Source organism: Salvia hispanica, chromosome 2 (genome assembly GCF_029641045.1).
Source record: "Salvia hispanica isolate PSC_SH4W2 chromosome 2, Shi_PSC_v1, whole genome shotgun sequence".
Classification (NCBI taxonomy): Eukaryota; Viridiplantae; Streptophyta; class Magnoliopsida; order Lamiales; family Lamiaceae; genus Salvia; species Salvia hispanica.
In genome coordinates, this window is record NC_142693.1 from 51,901,560 (window position 1) to 51,917,401 (window position 15,842).

A 15,842-nucleotide genomic window follows, 5' to 3' on the forward strand; every position below is an offset into this window, starting at 1 on the left:
TGGGTCACTTTCACCTTCTTCCTAGCTGGCTGCTCCAGCTCTTCTTCCTTCTGCTCTGGGATTTCCGGTACTGACTTTCTCACGATCAATTTTGATTTTGGTGGGGCTGGAACTTGCACGGGAATGGTCGGGGAGATCATCTGAAGCGACTGCTGTGGTCGCTTGACGGAGGGACTGCTATGGGTGGGCTGCCTGACTTCACTGCTGGACCCAGGAGTTGTCCTCAACAGGGTCAAGGGGAGCGTCTGCTGCATCCACTTCAACATTTTCATTGAAAGCTCCACCGCTTCCGTCATCCTATCATTCTGTTTGGCACATTTCACTGCCAAATCAGCAATATTTCCCTTCAGGGTCTGCACTGCCTCCCGATTTCCCATCAATTCGTTCCTTATCCCACCGAGTTCCATCATCATATCCTTCCGCATTATCTGCATCTCCTTTTTCATGTCCTGGACTTCCTTCCGCAGCTCCTCGATCTCTTCACTTGGCATGGCTTCTTCTGCTTCCTCCGGCTCCGCCTTCACCTTGTCTCCTAATAATAGAAGAGAGTTTTGGTGCCTTGAGTCTGCAGCAACCCCTTGTTGAAGAAATAATCAACACTGAACACCTCTGGGGGTCGCACATGACTACAAGTGGAGCAGCCTTGGCAATTCTCATTTCTATATTCCTCTGGAGGTAAGCGCCGATGAGGTGGCAGGTGTACATATGACGTCCTGGGTTGCTTGTCATCTGGTGGCACGCCTGCGCCATCCAATATCCGAGGTGCACCTTAACACCCTCTGCCATGCACCAAGTGAAGTAGAGATCGGTAGTAGTGAGGGCTGAATTCGCACTGCCCATCAAATTGTAACTGATAAATGTTTGAGCAAAACGGAGGATCCGATCTTCGATGTGGGAAGCCTTGGAGTAGCTGGATTTAAACGCCCCTGATTTGAGTGCGTAACCAGTTCCCATGCTGTCTGGACTTTGAACCCAGGTGTGTTCTTTGGCATCCCCACCATCCTGTCGTTCCAGGCCCCCTCTTCATCTTCTTCCTTAGTGAACAACCCCATCCGTAGGGACCACTCCCTAATGCTCAACTCGTGTTCCTGATTGAAGAGTCTGAATGTGATGGAATCCGCGTCCAGGTCTGAGGTATTCTTCAAACGAAAAGTGGAGAAAAACTCCCTTGCCAAATCCACTGGTACCCTCTCTTGGCTGTGCTGCAACAGCCACTCAAACCCTATTGCCTGGATATAGGCGCGGAATTCTTTGTCACATGCAATCATCTTGAGCTCCCTCTTGCTATACTGTTTTCCCGACTTGGCCATCTTTCCTGCGCTGCATCGTTCCTTGTACACCGCGATTCTTTTCTGGTCGTCAAACTGTCTCATCTCCTCCAGCAAGCTCTTAGTCAGCCAAATCACGGGGCGTCCGGGAATTGGCTCTTCCTCAACCTCCTCAGAGTTATAGCTTGGCTCAGGGATGGGCTCCTCGTGCTCGTCGACAAGGGTTTCCTCGGTCTCAGGGGAAAGGGTCTCCTCGACCTCCTGGACGGAGGGAGCTTTCCTTGACCGGGTGGATGCAGTCGCCGGCGCCTTTCCTTTTCTTGCTTTCTCCTTGGCCAAGCGCGCCTCTGTCTCTGTCGCTTCAGGCATGAAGTCATCAACTTCGTCAAGGAGGCTTCTCCTGGTGCGCCTCCTTTCGGCCCTTTCATCAATCTTGGGCTCACTTGTTTCCTGGTCATCAACCAGGTCCACGATCAATTTTAGCCCTTCCTTGGGCTCCGGTTCCGCCGTCGAATGTAGATCTGACTCCGCCAACAGCTTTTCTGGGGTTTCCCCCTCTTCAACCATCATCGGGGTTGCCCCCTCGATATAGATGGGGTTCTCCCCCCTGACATCTCCTGGAATAGGGGTTTCCCCCTCAGTAGTTGTTTCAAACATAGGGGTTTCCCCCTCAACAGCCTTCTCAAACACAGGGGTCTCCCCCTCAGCAATTTCAACATAAACTGGGGTTTCCCCCTCACGAACTTCAACCACAACAGGGGTTTCCCCCTCACATATCTCAACAGCAACAGGGGTTTCCCCCTCTAGAATTTCATCAGCAGTAGGGGTTTCCCCCTCATACATTTCCCTACCCTCAAGATTAGGGTTCTCCGGTACATTACCTTTTGTCTCTTTCAAGGTCTCGTCATGCGTCTGTTCACCGTCCTCAGACTCCGCCACTTGCGAAACGCCCCTTGCATGAGGTAGTTCCGCGACTTGCGATCTTGTTTCAGAGAGATTTGCCGGTGTTGCGGCCGAATCCGCCGGAATTAGCAGTGATGGTACAGTCGGCGTAGACGGCATCAGACTGGCGGTGAATAGGGCGTACACCTCCTTCGTTTTCTCTATGCTTCCCACCTTCTGTGTTAATTCGGCCAACAAAGTGGGGTCATACTCAATTCCCTTGGTCGAATCCATCGGTATAGATCTGAAAGAAAACGAAAAGAACTGGGCGATTTTGTTGTTAGGGTTTCGTCTGTCTTTTAGAGAGAGAGTGAATGAAGAGAGAAGGAAGAGCAAACACAATTTTTTTGTCTAATGAGGAATGATGGAAAGAGAAGGACGACGGTTGCCTTTTCTGGTGAAAAGATGGTGCGGTTGCAGGCGTGATGTAAGCAACCGTACGTCTCCCATAATTATCGGCCAGAATTTGAAATTCAAAATATCCTTCCCCTCCTTGACTCCTTCCTTCAGGCTCTCTCCTGACGAATCCCCTCGACCATGCCCTACAAAATAAAATTTGAAGATTCCAGACCCCTGGGTCAAGGTTAGGGCATAAAATACGGGTTCCCTTAGGAGTCTGGTGCTTACACATAAGGCGCATTATTTTTTTTTATTTATTATTTTTTTTAGAGAAAAATTAAACTATTTACATGTTGTATTTCCGAGATTCCCTGGTTTAGTTGTGAATTTTCAAAATTATCAGCTTACCCCTTGACCCAAGAATTCATCGGAAATTACCCTCGTCCTTTTAGGCAATAATAGGGAGTGTGTGCAGTGGAATCTCGTCCACAACACACAACTCAGAATTATCCCTATAGACTTTCACTCTATGACCGTTTACAAGGAAATGAACAGAGTTTGGAGCACTTCCCTGGATCTCTACTGCTCCATTTGCTCGGATGCCAACGATGGTGTATGGGCCAATCCATTTAGACTTCAGTTTCCCTGGCATGAGCTTAAGCCGAGACTGAAAAAGGAGCACTTTCTGTCCCACATGAAGTTCTTTGACCCGAAGGTTTTTATCGTGCCATAACTTCGTTCTTTCTTTGTACCACATGGCAGATTCAAACGACTCCAGCCGAAGTTCCTCCAACTCTTGCAATTGCAACTTCCTCTCTTCTTCGCATGCTATCGGCTTCATGTTCATTTCCTTCACTGCCCAGTATGCCTTGTATTCAATTCCTACAGGCAAGTGACACGTCTTACCAAACACAAGTCTGTAGGGTGACATTCCAATAGGTGTTTTAAAAGCAGTTCTGTAGGCCCACAATGCGTCCCCGAGTCTTTTGCTCCAGTCTTTCCTTGACGGATTAACTGTTTTCTCCAATATCGCCTTGATCTCGCGATTAGAAATCTCTGCCTGGCCATTAGACTGAGGATGGTAAGGAGTTGACACTCGATGGTGTACATCATATTTCTTCATCAAAGCCTCGATGGTGCGATTACAGAAATGTGTTCCTTGGTCTGAGATGATGGCTCTAGGGACTCCGTATCTGTTGAAAATGTTATCCTTGAGAAATTTCGCCACCTCCTTTGATTCGCAAGTTGTGGTGGCCTTGGCTTCTATCCACTTAGATACATAATCCACTGCAACCAATATGTAGGTATTCCCACAGGATGACGAAAACGGTCCCATAAAGTCCATTCCCCACACATCAAAAATTTCGCACACGATCACTGGGATCAGAGGCATCTTATCTCTCCTTGAAATTCCCCCTGTCTGTTGGCATCTCTCACAACACTGGCAGAATTCGAAAGCATCCTTATTCAATGTTGGTCAATAAAATCCGCTGTCTAGAACCTTCCTCGCTGTTTTCCTTGGCCCAAAGTGGCCTCCACATGCTAACGCTTGGCAATGATTTAACACATCTCTTTGTTCCCATTCGGGAATGCAGCGCCTAATCACTTGATCTGAGCACATTTTCCACAGGTAAGGATCATCCCAAAAATAAAATTTGCTTCTAATCTTCATCCTCTGGGCCCGGGAAACTTCTTCTGAAACCGTCATCTCTCCTGTGACCAAGTAGTTGGCTAGATCAGCAAACCATGGTTCTGCATTCAGCGTGCGCTTCCCTTTATCTGATTCCCCTAGACCGGTCAGAGCCAAAACTGCTTCCCAGTCAGGTGGTCTAGGAAATTTCTCCAAAAGGTACAAATGTTCCTCGGGAAAGGCATCGAGTATAGCCTCTTCTGTTTCTCCTTGGAAGATTCTGCTCAAATGATCTGCTACCCTATTCTCCGTTCCTCTTTTATCTCGTACTTCCCAATCAAATTCTTGTAAAAGTAACACCCAACGGATTAACCTTGGCTTCGACTCCTTCTTAGCCAGTAAGTACTTTATTGCTGCGTGATCCGTGAAGACTATAACCCTTGACCCAAGAAGGTAGGGTCGGAATTTTTCAAAGGCATACACGATGGCTAACATTTCCTTCTCCGTGGTGTCATAATTCTTATGAGCTTGATTTAGTGTTTTGGAAGCATAGAAGATCACATAGCTTTTTCCATCAATTTTTTGTCCTAAGACAGCTCCCACAGCGAAATCGCTCGCATCACACATTATCTCGAAAGGATGGTTCCAGTCTGGTGCCCTGGTTATTGGTGCTGATACTAACCTGTCCTTAAGCAGCTGGAACGCCCTCTCACATCCTTCGTCAAAGACGAATTCAACATCATTTTGTAAAAACCGAGTGAGTGGTTGCGCGATTTTTGCAAAATCCCTTATGAACCTCCTATAGAACCCTGCATGGCCTAGGAAACCTCTCACCTCTTTTTGATTCGTAGGGTATGGTAATTTTGATATCACATCCACATTTGCCTTGTCTACCTGGATACCCCTCTCAGAAACCACGTGACCTAGGACAATGCCTTCAGTCACCATGAAGTGGCACTTCTCGAAGTTCAACACTAAATGCTTTTCCTGACATCTCTGCAACACTAGATCCAGGCTGGCTAAACAAGCATCAAATGAGTTCCCATAGACGGTGAAATCGTCCATGAATATCTCAATGCATACTTCCAACAGATCCGAAAAAATGCTCATTATACATCGTTGAAAAGTCCCCGGTGCATTACACAATCCAAACGGCATTCTTCGGTATGCATATGTACCAAAAGGGCACGTGAAAGTGGTCTTCTCTTGATCCTCCGGATTAACGTAGATTTGGAAATATCCGCTGTATCCGTCAAGGAAACAAAAATACTGTTTGCCTGCCAATCTTTCCAGCATCTGATCAATGAAAGGCAAAGGAAAATGATCCTTCTTTGTGGCTTCATTCAACTTCCTGTAGTCGATGCACATCCTCCACCCTGTCACTAATCTGGTGGGTACCAATTCATTCTTCTCATTTTTGATGACTTGTATCCCAGACTTCTTTGGCACCATATGGACAGGACTGACCCACTCACTGTCAGGAATGGAGTAAATGATTCCTAGAGCAAGCAACTTCAATACCTCCTTCAAGACTTCCTCTCGCATGTTTGGGTTCAGCTTCCGTTGTGCATCTCGATGAGCCTTTGCACTTTCTTCCAGACGGATGTGGTGCATGCAAAGATCTGGACTTATTCCCACCAAATCTGAGAGAGTCCATCCTATTGCCTTCTTGTTCCTTTTGATGACCTCTAACAACTCCTTCTCCTGTTCCTTGGTCAAGTTGATGTTGACTATTACTGAAAATGTCTCGTCCTTCTCCAAGTAAGCGTACTTAAGGCCTGGTGGGAGTGTTTTCAGCTCTTTTTTCGTTCCATTCGTCTCCTGGGGCAAGGGATTTTTTTCTGAATTTTCTGGTGAAGTCTCTTTCCCTAACCCAGGAGATTTTTCCAAACTGGCCACATAAGCCGATCCCTTGGACCTAGCTGATTCCGGGTTCCTGCAGAATTCCATAATGGCCTCCATGAGCTCTTCATCTGTCAATTCCTCTGTGTTCACTGCTGCACACCATCCCACAACTTCTTTGTCAATCGAATGGCTCAACTCCGAGTAATCAATCTGTTCCTGTATCAATTCTGTCTCAAGATATTCTTGGACTAAAGGGTTAATAACATCAATAGCATAGAGATTCTCAACATCTAAAGGTCTTTTCATCCCCTCATCTATGCTAAAGGTATATTTTTCCCCATTATAGTCCAAGCAAATTGTTCCATCAAACACATCGATAATGGTCTTAGCCGTACGCAAAAATGGCCTCCCCAAAAGTACCCCACTGGACTCAGCAGACTCATTATCATTCATCTTGATCACGTAAAAATCAGCAGGATATAGAAACTCATGCACCTTGACTATAATATTTTCCAACACTCCTTCAGGGCAAATGCAAATTCTATCTGCTAACTGGATTACTACTTTGGTATCAACCATTCTTACCCCAGTTAACCTTTTATAGATTGAAAGAGGCAAAACATTTATTGACGCCCCTAGATCACACATGGCATGCTCAACCTTGATATCCCCTAAAGAAATGGGTAATGTAAACATACCTGGGTCCGTGCATTTCGAGGGCATCCTTCTTTTTTGTATCACAGCAGACACAGTTTCTCCAATCACAATCTTCCCATCTAGTTTGGTTTTCCCTGCAATAAACTCCTTGATGAACTTACTGAAAGTGGGCATTTTCAAGGCTTGCAAGAATGGCAAGTTGATTTCCAACTTGCTGAAAATCTCCATGAGATCCTCTGTGTCATCCTTTATCTTCTTCGCCTCCCCTCGATATGGAAATGGTTTTGTTCGCTTTACTGCATTTGTGGAAGTACCAGCCTGGGTTTCATCAACTGCTTTGTTTCCTTCCCTGCTTACTTCCTCAGGTTCGGGGTCTTGGAAGAACGGGTCCCTTGGTCGAGGTAGAGATCCCCCTAAATCTTCCTTCTGGGGGTCTCTCTGAACAATGATCTCCTTTGGTTCAGCGCCTCCTTCTTGCTGTTTCTGACTCTGTTTCCCTTCTTTGGCTTGCATAGGCGCTTCCTCATCAGCTCCCAACGTTGGCCCTTCGTAACCCCGCCCAGATCTCAAAGTGATTTGACTAATATTTGCCCGGTCTGGCGGTTTGACGGTAGCATGAAGTTTACCTTCATTCCCTCGCATCTCGTTCAAAGATACTGCGATCAGGGAAAGTTGTTTTGCCATCATGTCCATGGCGGCTTTTTGCTCTGACTGAGCATCTTGTAACTTGTGCACCATGTCATTGTTGGAATGTAGGTTACCTTGCATGAACTGCTGTGAATTTACCAAATCATGGACCATGTCATCCAAACTCCGTTGTGGTCTGAAGTTGAATTGACCAAAATTTTGTCCTTGACCTTTGTTCTGTCGAAAATTTCCTTGATGATTGTTGTATTGGTTACTCGACCCTTGATTGTTGTACTGGCCACCAGACCCTTGATTCCCTTGATGGTTCTGTTGGGAATTCTGAAAATTGCCTTGGTTATTCCTTTGGTGAGGTGGCACATAAGAGTTTCCTGGGTTGTTTTGATTTTTGTTTCCCCAATTAGCTTGATTCTGATTCCTGTATCCCAGCTGCAATTGTCCTTCTTGTCCCTTCCCTGGCCAATTGGACTGCCTCTCCGGTCAAAATTCGTGAGCTGCAAGGGAGGTGGCTGGCTTTGATCATGGTCAGTCCATCTGAAGTTTGGGTGAGTCCTCCATGGAGCGTCCCTCTGTCTCCCTTGATTCCAACTTCCATCGGGATTCCAACTTCCCGTCGAACTTACTTGAGCGTGGCACTCTCCTTCGTAGGGTTGACTGTAGTATGGTTGCAGTTGCCTTTCCTCTTGACCAAGGGATTTCTAATTTTCCACTGGAGCATGCGGATTGCATTTCTCGATCGCACTTAGCAAGGCCTTTTCCAGTTTATCGATCCTATCTTCCACCTTCTTGTCTTCTTGATCCATCACTGCATTAGCTGATCCTCTCCTCAATATGTTTCGCGGGTTATCATAGGCCTTCTTTGCCTCAATCAATCTCCCCAGCGTTTCCCTGGCTTCACTTGCTTTGTTCTTAGTAAAATTTCCCCCGCTCGAGGAGTTCATCAAGTCCTTTGATTCAGGGTTTGCACCTTCATAGAACAAATAGTAAGTCTCCGCTTCTATCATCCTGTGGTTTGGACAAGCATCCAGCAGCCCCTTGAAGCGGGACCAATAAGAACTTAGGGACTCATCGTATTCTTGTTTGCACTCCTGAATCTCCTTCTTCAAGGCATTCGTCTTATTAGATGGAAAAAAGTAATCCAAAAATTCCAGTTTAAAATCCTTCCACATGTTGATCGAGTCCGGTGGAAGCCTCAGCAGCCAAGTGTTCGCCTCCCCTTTGAGAGCAAACGGAATTGCTCGAAGACGGTAGTCCTCTTCTGTTGCCTCGTTGGGTCGCTTCTGAAAGAGGGGAAGAATTGTGATATCCCTAAACCGAAACCTGCATCTGCATCATTTTACACAATTACATATTTTCATTGTCATTCTAGGACTAATTGTTATATCATTCTTAATAGTTAAATTAATAGCATATGGTATATATATTTTTATTATTACATAGTATAATGCAACCTAATATATATATAGGACATATTTGACTAATAAAACCTACGGGTATATATGCATTCATGATATCATGCATTTATAATATATTTAAATATATGTTGTGTGAGGGTGTCATATTAGAAAAAGTATAAAAAGAGATAATGCATAAAAATAAAAATAAAAACTAATGACATGGCAAATGTGAAAAAGGAAAATAAAAGGAAATTTTTAGTAGTGACATGTAGATGAAACGTGTCACATACTTACTTCATTTGATGATTAGTGTATTTAAAAGAAAGTTTGGATATTAAATCATTCATCCATTAAATCGGCTATAGTGTTGGGAAAAGAAAAAAAAAAGATATATATAAAACAAAGGGGTGAACTCCTTCGTAAGAAAAATAGTCTGATACTATTTTTGTTGAAGGTAATACTTAGTTTTAATTTTTACTTAGCTCATGTACATGATTTGTTATTTAAAAATAGTACTTTGGAGGTTACTTGAATCCTAAATATATACACCCTATTAAATTGGTTTTGGATGCTAATATATTTATTGGTATGCTAATATATTCATAAGATATGTATGCATAGGAGCAATTAGAAATTTTGTAGCATGTAAATAATTTTTTTTATATAAATTCATGAGATATGAGAAATTTTTCATAAATAAATTTAAGATATGTTAATATATATAGGTTTTTGCAACACGTAGATATATATACATATGCATAGATTTGAGAAAGTAAGTTAACTAATTATATATATACAAACGTATGTAATATAATATGTATAATTAGATTTAAGTACAATATAATTAGATCTATACGTATATGAGGAAATAACATAATTAAATTATCTCTTAAGATCATACGAAAATATTTAACTATAATTATGTGTATTAATATAGGAAACTATTTACAATTTTAATTAAAGTAGATAACACATAAATAGTTGTAATAATTTAAACGTGCATGTATTATATAGGACCAAGTGCTATAGATCGAGAAACAGGAACAAGTGCTCAACCGGATTATCTATCTTAATCAGGTGTGTATAAATCACACTTTTAATTTTACATGTCTTATGTGCTTCTTTGCTAGGTATTTATATAAAGTGAATAATTGGACTATATGACGTGATCCTGATATTATTATGTGTTATTTGATATCAATGGTAGAATATGATAGAAATATGTAATTGATGCAATTGATATGTTTTCCACATGGTTTTGGAATTATTTGAATCATTGGATTAAAAAGGATCTGTGACAGTCATTCCCTGGGTCTGATATCAATGGCAATGGACCTACGGGTCATATATATACAATGGCAATAGACCTTCGGGTCATATATATGTATACAATGGCAATGGGACCTCCGGGTCATATTATACAATGGCAATGGACCTTCGGGTCATATATATATGTACAAAGGCAATGGGACCTTCGGGTCATATACAATGGAATCCCGGGCAGATACCAGGCTTGATTTGTCACAGAATAATAAGTTGAACAAAGTGGCATCTGCATATGCATATGAATTTGTTTTATTATTAATTGGTTATTGCTATATATATATATATATATATATATGTATATGTATATATATATATATATATATTGGTTAAAGAATATGCGTGATATTTTGGGATATGGAATTAAAGGTAAGATTTATATACACTGAGTTGTGGCTCATATAAACCACTAATATTTTTCAGGAATAAGATATCACTGAAGTTTTTGGTTGACGTGGGTCGTAGGAACTGCACGTGTTATCAGGTTCGGCGGCTGACGCGTTTTGGCAACCTTCTCCTCCTCATCATTTTTGCATGTAGATAAATGTGTAGTATATAGAGTGGTGAGAGGGTCCCACTACGGTTTAGAATGTTTTGAAATATAGACTTGATAAATGTTGGTATTCGAAATTATATAATATGCGTTTTATTTGCTGGACGTGTGGATTGTTTATTTTAAATTTTGAATTTATTTATAGTAAGTGTATAAGTCATAAGGGTTGTGGTGTGACATTTTAGGTGGTATCAGAGTGGGGATAGAATCCCGCTGGGACATTGCATTCATGCATATCATTTGATAAGTTTTGGTTATAAGTTGCAATGCATTTGAATAATCAGGAACATGGACATTCATGAACATGTGTCACCGAGGAGAGAGGGGTCAGCCGCCTTGCATCATTCATTCACTGTTCAAGGATCTCATATACCTGCTGCATCATCTGGGGATAACCAGCATACACCTAGACTAGTTGAACAGGAAGTACAAGGGCCAGTGATTAGGCAAATAGGTAGAAACTTTAAAGAACTCCGAAAAATGGGAGCTGTTGACTTTTATGGGACCATTGATCCAGTTGAGGCTGAGATATGGCTGAAGAGGATAGAGCGTGTCTTTAATCAGATGGGTTGTATTCTAGAAGAACGTTTTGATTATGCAGTGTCTCTTCTTCAAGGTGATGCTTACAATTGGTGGGAGACAGTCCCGCACGCTATGATACAACCTCCAGTACTCAGTTGGGATGACTTTCTTAGAGAATTCAGTGACAAATATATGCCAGCAGTTTATCGTGATGAGAAGCAGAGAGAGTTTTTGTCCCTTAAGCAGGGAGCTATGTCGGTTGCTGACTATGAAGTGAAATTTACTCAGCTTTCTCGATACGCATCTGCAATGTTGCCTACAGAACAAGATAAGTGCAGACGTTTCGAAGAGGGGTTGATATACGAGATAAGGAGCAAGATCACACCTTCGGACCTTCATTCTTATAGTGATTTGCGTGCAGCGGCTATTCGAGCTGAGAGACTGGTAAAAGAAAGACATGTTTATCTTCAGAGACAGAAGAGAGGGCCACCACAATATGCCAATGAGTCGAGTCCCAGATTTACTAGACGACAAGGCTCTTTTTCTACAACACCTAGTTTCAGTAGAGGAGGTCCATCTATTCAGAGAGGTGGACGTGCACCATCTTTCAATGCTGAGCGGGCACAGGGATTCGGTATGACAACATATACACGACCTATGTGCGTACACTGTGGACGACCACATGTGGGGGAGTGCCGAGCTATTACAGGAAGTTGTTTCTATTGCGGGCAGCAAGGGCATTACTATAAAGAGTGCCCCTCACGACTTGATAGGATGTCCAGTGGTAGAGCAATGACGCAACCTACAGTACAACCTGCAGCATCGAGTACTAGTTTTGGCCGAGGTCGTGGTAGAGGACAAACTATGAATGCTCCTATGGGTAGGGGACGAGGACAGTCAGAGGCACAAGGATCTACACTTCAGGGACATGCTCGTGTGTTTGCTATAACCCAAGATGAGGCATCAAGAGCACCAGAGGTCATTACCGGTAAACTTTACTTATTTGACACTATGATATATACATTGATAGATCCGGGATCTACACATTCATTTATATCACCTGTCATAGCATCACATTTGCATATAGAATCTGAACCTCTAGAACATAGCTTAGGTGTACACACACCTTTGGGTGAAGTGATTTTAGTATCCACAGTTTACCGAGATTGTATAGTACGAGTTAATTCAGTAGACCTGCCAGCAGATTTGATTCCCTTGTTCATCCATGAGTTTGATATCATCCTGGGTATGGATTGGTTGTCACGTCACCGAGTTAAAGTAGATTGTTATGCTAAAGAAGTAGTGATAGAATCGCCAGGACGAGATCGAGTGATATTCTACGGCAATCGACAAATTGTTCCAACTTGTCTCATTTCAGCTACATCAGCTTTTCGATTAATACGAGGTGGATGTGAGGCATACCTTGCTCATGTTATAGAGTGTGCTACAGTTCTTGATAATGTAAAAGATATTCCTGTTGCTAGAGATTTTCCTGATGTTTTTCCTGAAGATTTACCTGGATTGCCACCTGATCGAGAGACGGAGTTTACAATTGAGTTGCTACCAGGTACCACATCTATTTCAATTCCTCCTTATCGAATGTCTTTATTAGAGTTGCAAGAGTTGAAGAAACAATTACAAGAGTTATTAGATAAGGGATTTGTACGACCTAGTATTTCACCTTGGGGAGCACCAGTATTATTTGTGAAGAAGAAAGATGGCACATTGCGACTTTGTATAGACTATCGAAAGTTGAATCAAGTGACGGTGAAGAATAAATATCCATTGCCGAGAATCGAAGATTTGTTCGATCAACTTCAGGGTGCACAAGTGTTTTCAAAAATAGATCTCCGATCTGGATACCATCAGCTGAAGATAGCAAAAGAGGATATTCCAAAGACAGCTTTTCGGACACGATATGGCCATTATGAATTTTTGGTGATGCCTTTCGGACTGACAAATGCACCTGCAGCTTTTATGGCACTAATGAACAAAGTATTTCAACCATTTCTGGATCAGTTTGTGATTGTTTTTATCGACGATATACTGGTTTACTCGCGAAGTAAGGAGGATCATGTCAATCACTTGCAATCAGTACTACAAGTTCTGCGAGATAAACAACTGTATGCAAAGTTGAGTAAATGCGAGTTCTGGCTAGATCATGTGGTATTCTTAGGACACGTGGTGTCAGGTCGAGGAATAGAAGTGGATCCTCAGAAGGTTGAAGCAGTTATCAACTGGAAAGTGCCAACTACTGTCACAGAAGTTCGAAGTTTCCTAGGTATGGCTGGATATTACAGACGTTTTGTGGAAGGATTTTCAATTATTGCAGGACCAATGACAAAGTTGTTACGTAAGAATGCTCCTTTCATATGGAGTGAAGAATGTCAAAAGAGTTTTGAGGAGTTGAAGCATCGATTGACTACGGCACCCATACTGACTATTCCCACAGGTACAGGGGGATTTGTTGTTTATAGTGACGCTTCTCAACAGGGACTCGGTTGTGTTCTAATGCAAAATGGAAAGGTAATCGCTTATGCCTCGCGACAACTACGAGTACATGAAATTTTCTTATCCTGTTCACGATCTAGAGTTGGCTGCTGTTGTTTTTGCCTTAAAGATTTGGCGTCATTATCTTTATGGAGAAACATTTCGAATTTTTACCGATCATAAAAGTTTGAAATATTTGATGAGTCAGAAGGAGTTGAATATGAGACAAAGACGGTGGATGGAGTTGCTTAAAGATTATGATTGTACCATTGAATACCATCCTGGGAAGGCGAATGTTGTTGCAGATGCGTTGAGTCGAAAGTCAAGTAGTATGATAGCACATATGCAGGTAACACCATTATCAGAGTTGGTTGCTCTTCGAAATTTGAATGCAAGATTACAGCTAGACATTAGTGAAGGTTTGATAGCTACTCTAGAAATTCGCCCAGTATTGAGACAACGAATTCAAGATGCTCAACCAAAGGATGAAAAATTTGTGGAGATCATTGATGGAGTACGACAAGGTAAAGATACACCGTTTACTCTACAAGATGATACTTTGATGTTTGGTAGTAGACTATGCGTACTAGATGTTGATAATCTTCGCCGAGAAATTCTAGATGAGGCACATAATGCACCTTATGCAATGCATCCAGGAACGACAAAAATGTATCATACTATGAGGCAACATTATTGGTGGCCAAGGATGAAAAAGGAGGTGGCAGAGTTTGTTTCAAAGTGTTTAACGTGCCAACAGGTTAAAGCAGAACATCAAGCACCCGCAGGTTTGTTGAAACCTTTAATGATTCCGGTATGGAAATGGGAACGCATTACAATGGATTTTGTTACGGGGTTACCGAGAACGCAAAAAGGAAATGATGCTATTTGGATGATTGTGGATAGACTAACTAAATCAGCACACTTCTTGCCTATACGATGGGGTTGTTCGTTAGATCAGTTAGCTGAAATGTATGTGAAGGAAGTGGTACGCTTGCATGGTATTCCAGTATCTATTGTGTCTGATAGAGATCCACGATTTACTTCTCGATTTTGGGAAAGTTTTCAGACAGCTATGGGAACTCGCCTACATTTTAGTACTGCGTTTCATCCTCAAACAGATGGCCAGTCAGAGAGAACTATACAGACGTTGGAAGAAATGCTTCGTGCGTGTGTTATTGAATTTCAGGGCTCATGGGATAAGTATATTCCACTGATGGAGTTTGCGTATAATAATCAATTTCACAGCAGTATAGGAATGGCACCATATGAAGCATTATATGGCAGGAAATGTAGAAGTCCAATATATTGGGACAAGGAAGGCTTGGAGATCCTAGAGGGACCAGAGATTGTTCAAGAAACTATTTCCAAGATTGACGTCATTAAAAGTAGGTTGAAGGCAACACAAGACAGACAGAAGAGTTATTATGATAAGCATCGGAAAGAGATGGAATATAAAGTGGGAGATAAAGTATTTCTGCGAGTTTCACCATGGAGAGGAGTTATGCGTTTCGGACAAAAAGGTAAGTTGAGTCCTCGTTACATTGGGCCGTATGATATTGTTGAAAGAGTTGGACCATTGGCGTATAGGTTAGCACTACCTACGGAATTAGCACAGATTCATAATGTTTTTCACGTCAGTATGCTTCGACGTTATCGATCTGATCCTTCACATGTTCTAAAAGATCCTGAGATACAGATTTCTGAAAATTTAAGTTATATAGAAGAACCTATAAATATAGTGGACCGTCAGATCAAACAACTGCGAAGAAAAGCTATCCCAATGGTTAAAGTTATTTGGCAAAATCACAGAGTCGAAGAGGCAACTTGGGAAACAGAGGAAAAGATGAGAAAGAAGTATCCACATCTGTTTACTGGTTAGCAATTTCTTTGGGTGTGTTAGCTAAGAGGAAAATGAATTTTGCGGACAAAATTCTTAAAGAGGGGAAGAATTGTGATATCCCTAACCCGAAACCTGCATCTGCATCATTTTGCACAATTACATATTTTCATTGTCATTCTAGGACTAATTGTTATATCATTCTTAATAGTTAAATTAATAGCATATGGTATATATATTTTTATTATTACATAGTATAATGCAACCTAATATATATATAGGACATATTTGACTAATAAAACCTACGGGTATATATGCATTCGTGATATCATGCATTTATAATATATTTAAATATATGTTGTGTGAGGGTGTCATATTAGAAAAAGTATAAAAA

At 41.9% G+C, this 15,842-nt stretch overlaps 1 long non-coding RNA gene across 1 annotated transcript; it reads left to right on the plus strand.

The window, feature by feature from the left end:
* The first annotated feature begins 9,092 nt into the window (after positions 1–9,092).
* On the plus strand, positions 9,093–10,684 carry LOC148932602 (uncharacterized). The gene is made up of 3 exons (XR_016135061.1): positions 9,093–9,177; positions 9,738–9,800; positions 10,470–10,684. It is a non-coding gene; the product is annotated as an uncharacterized LOC148932602 (long non-coding RNA).
* The last annotated feature ends 5,158 nt before the right edge of the window (positions 10,685–15,842 follow it).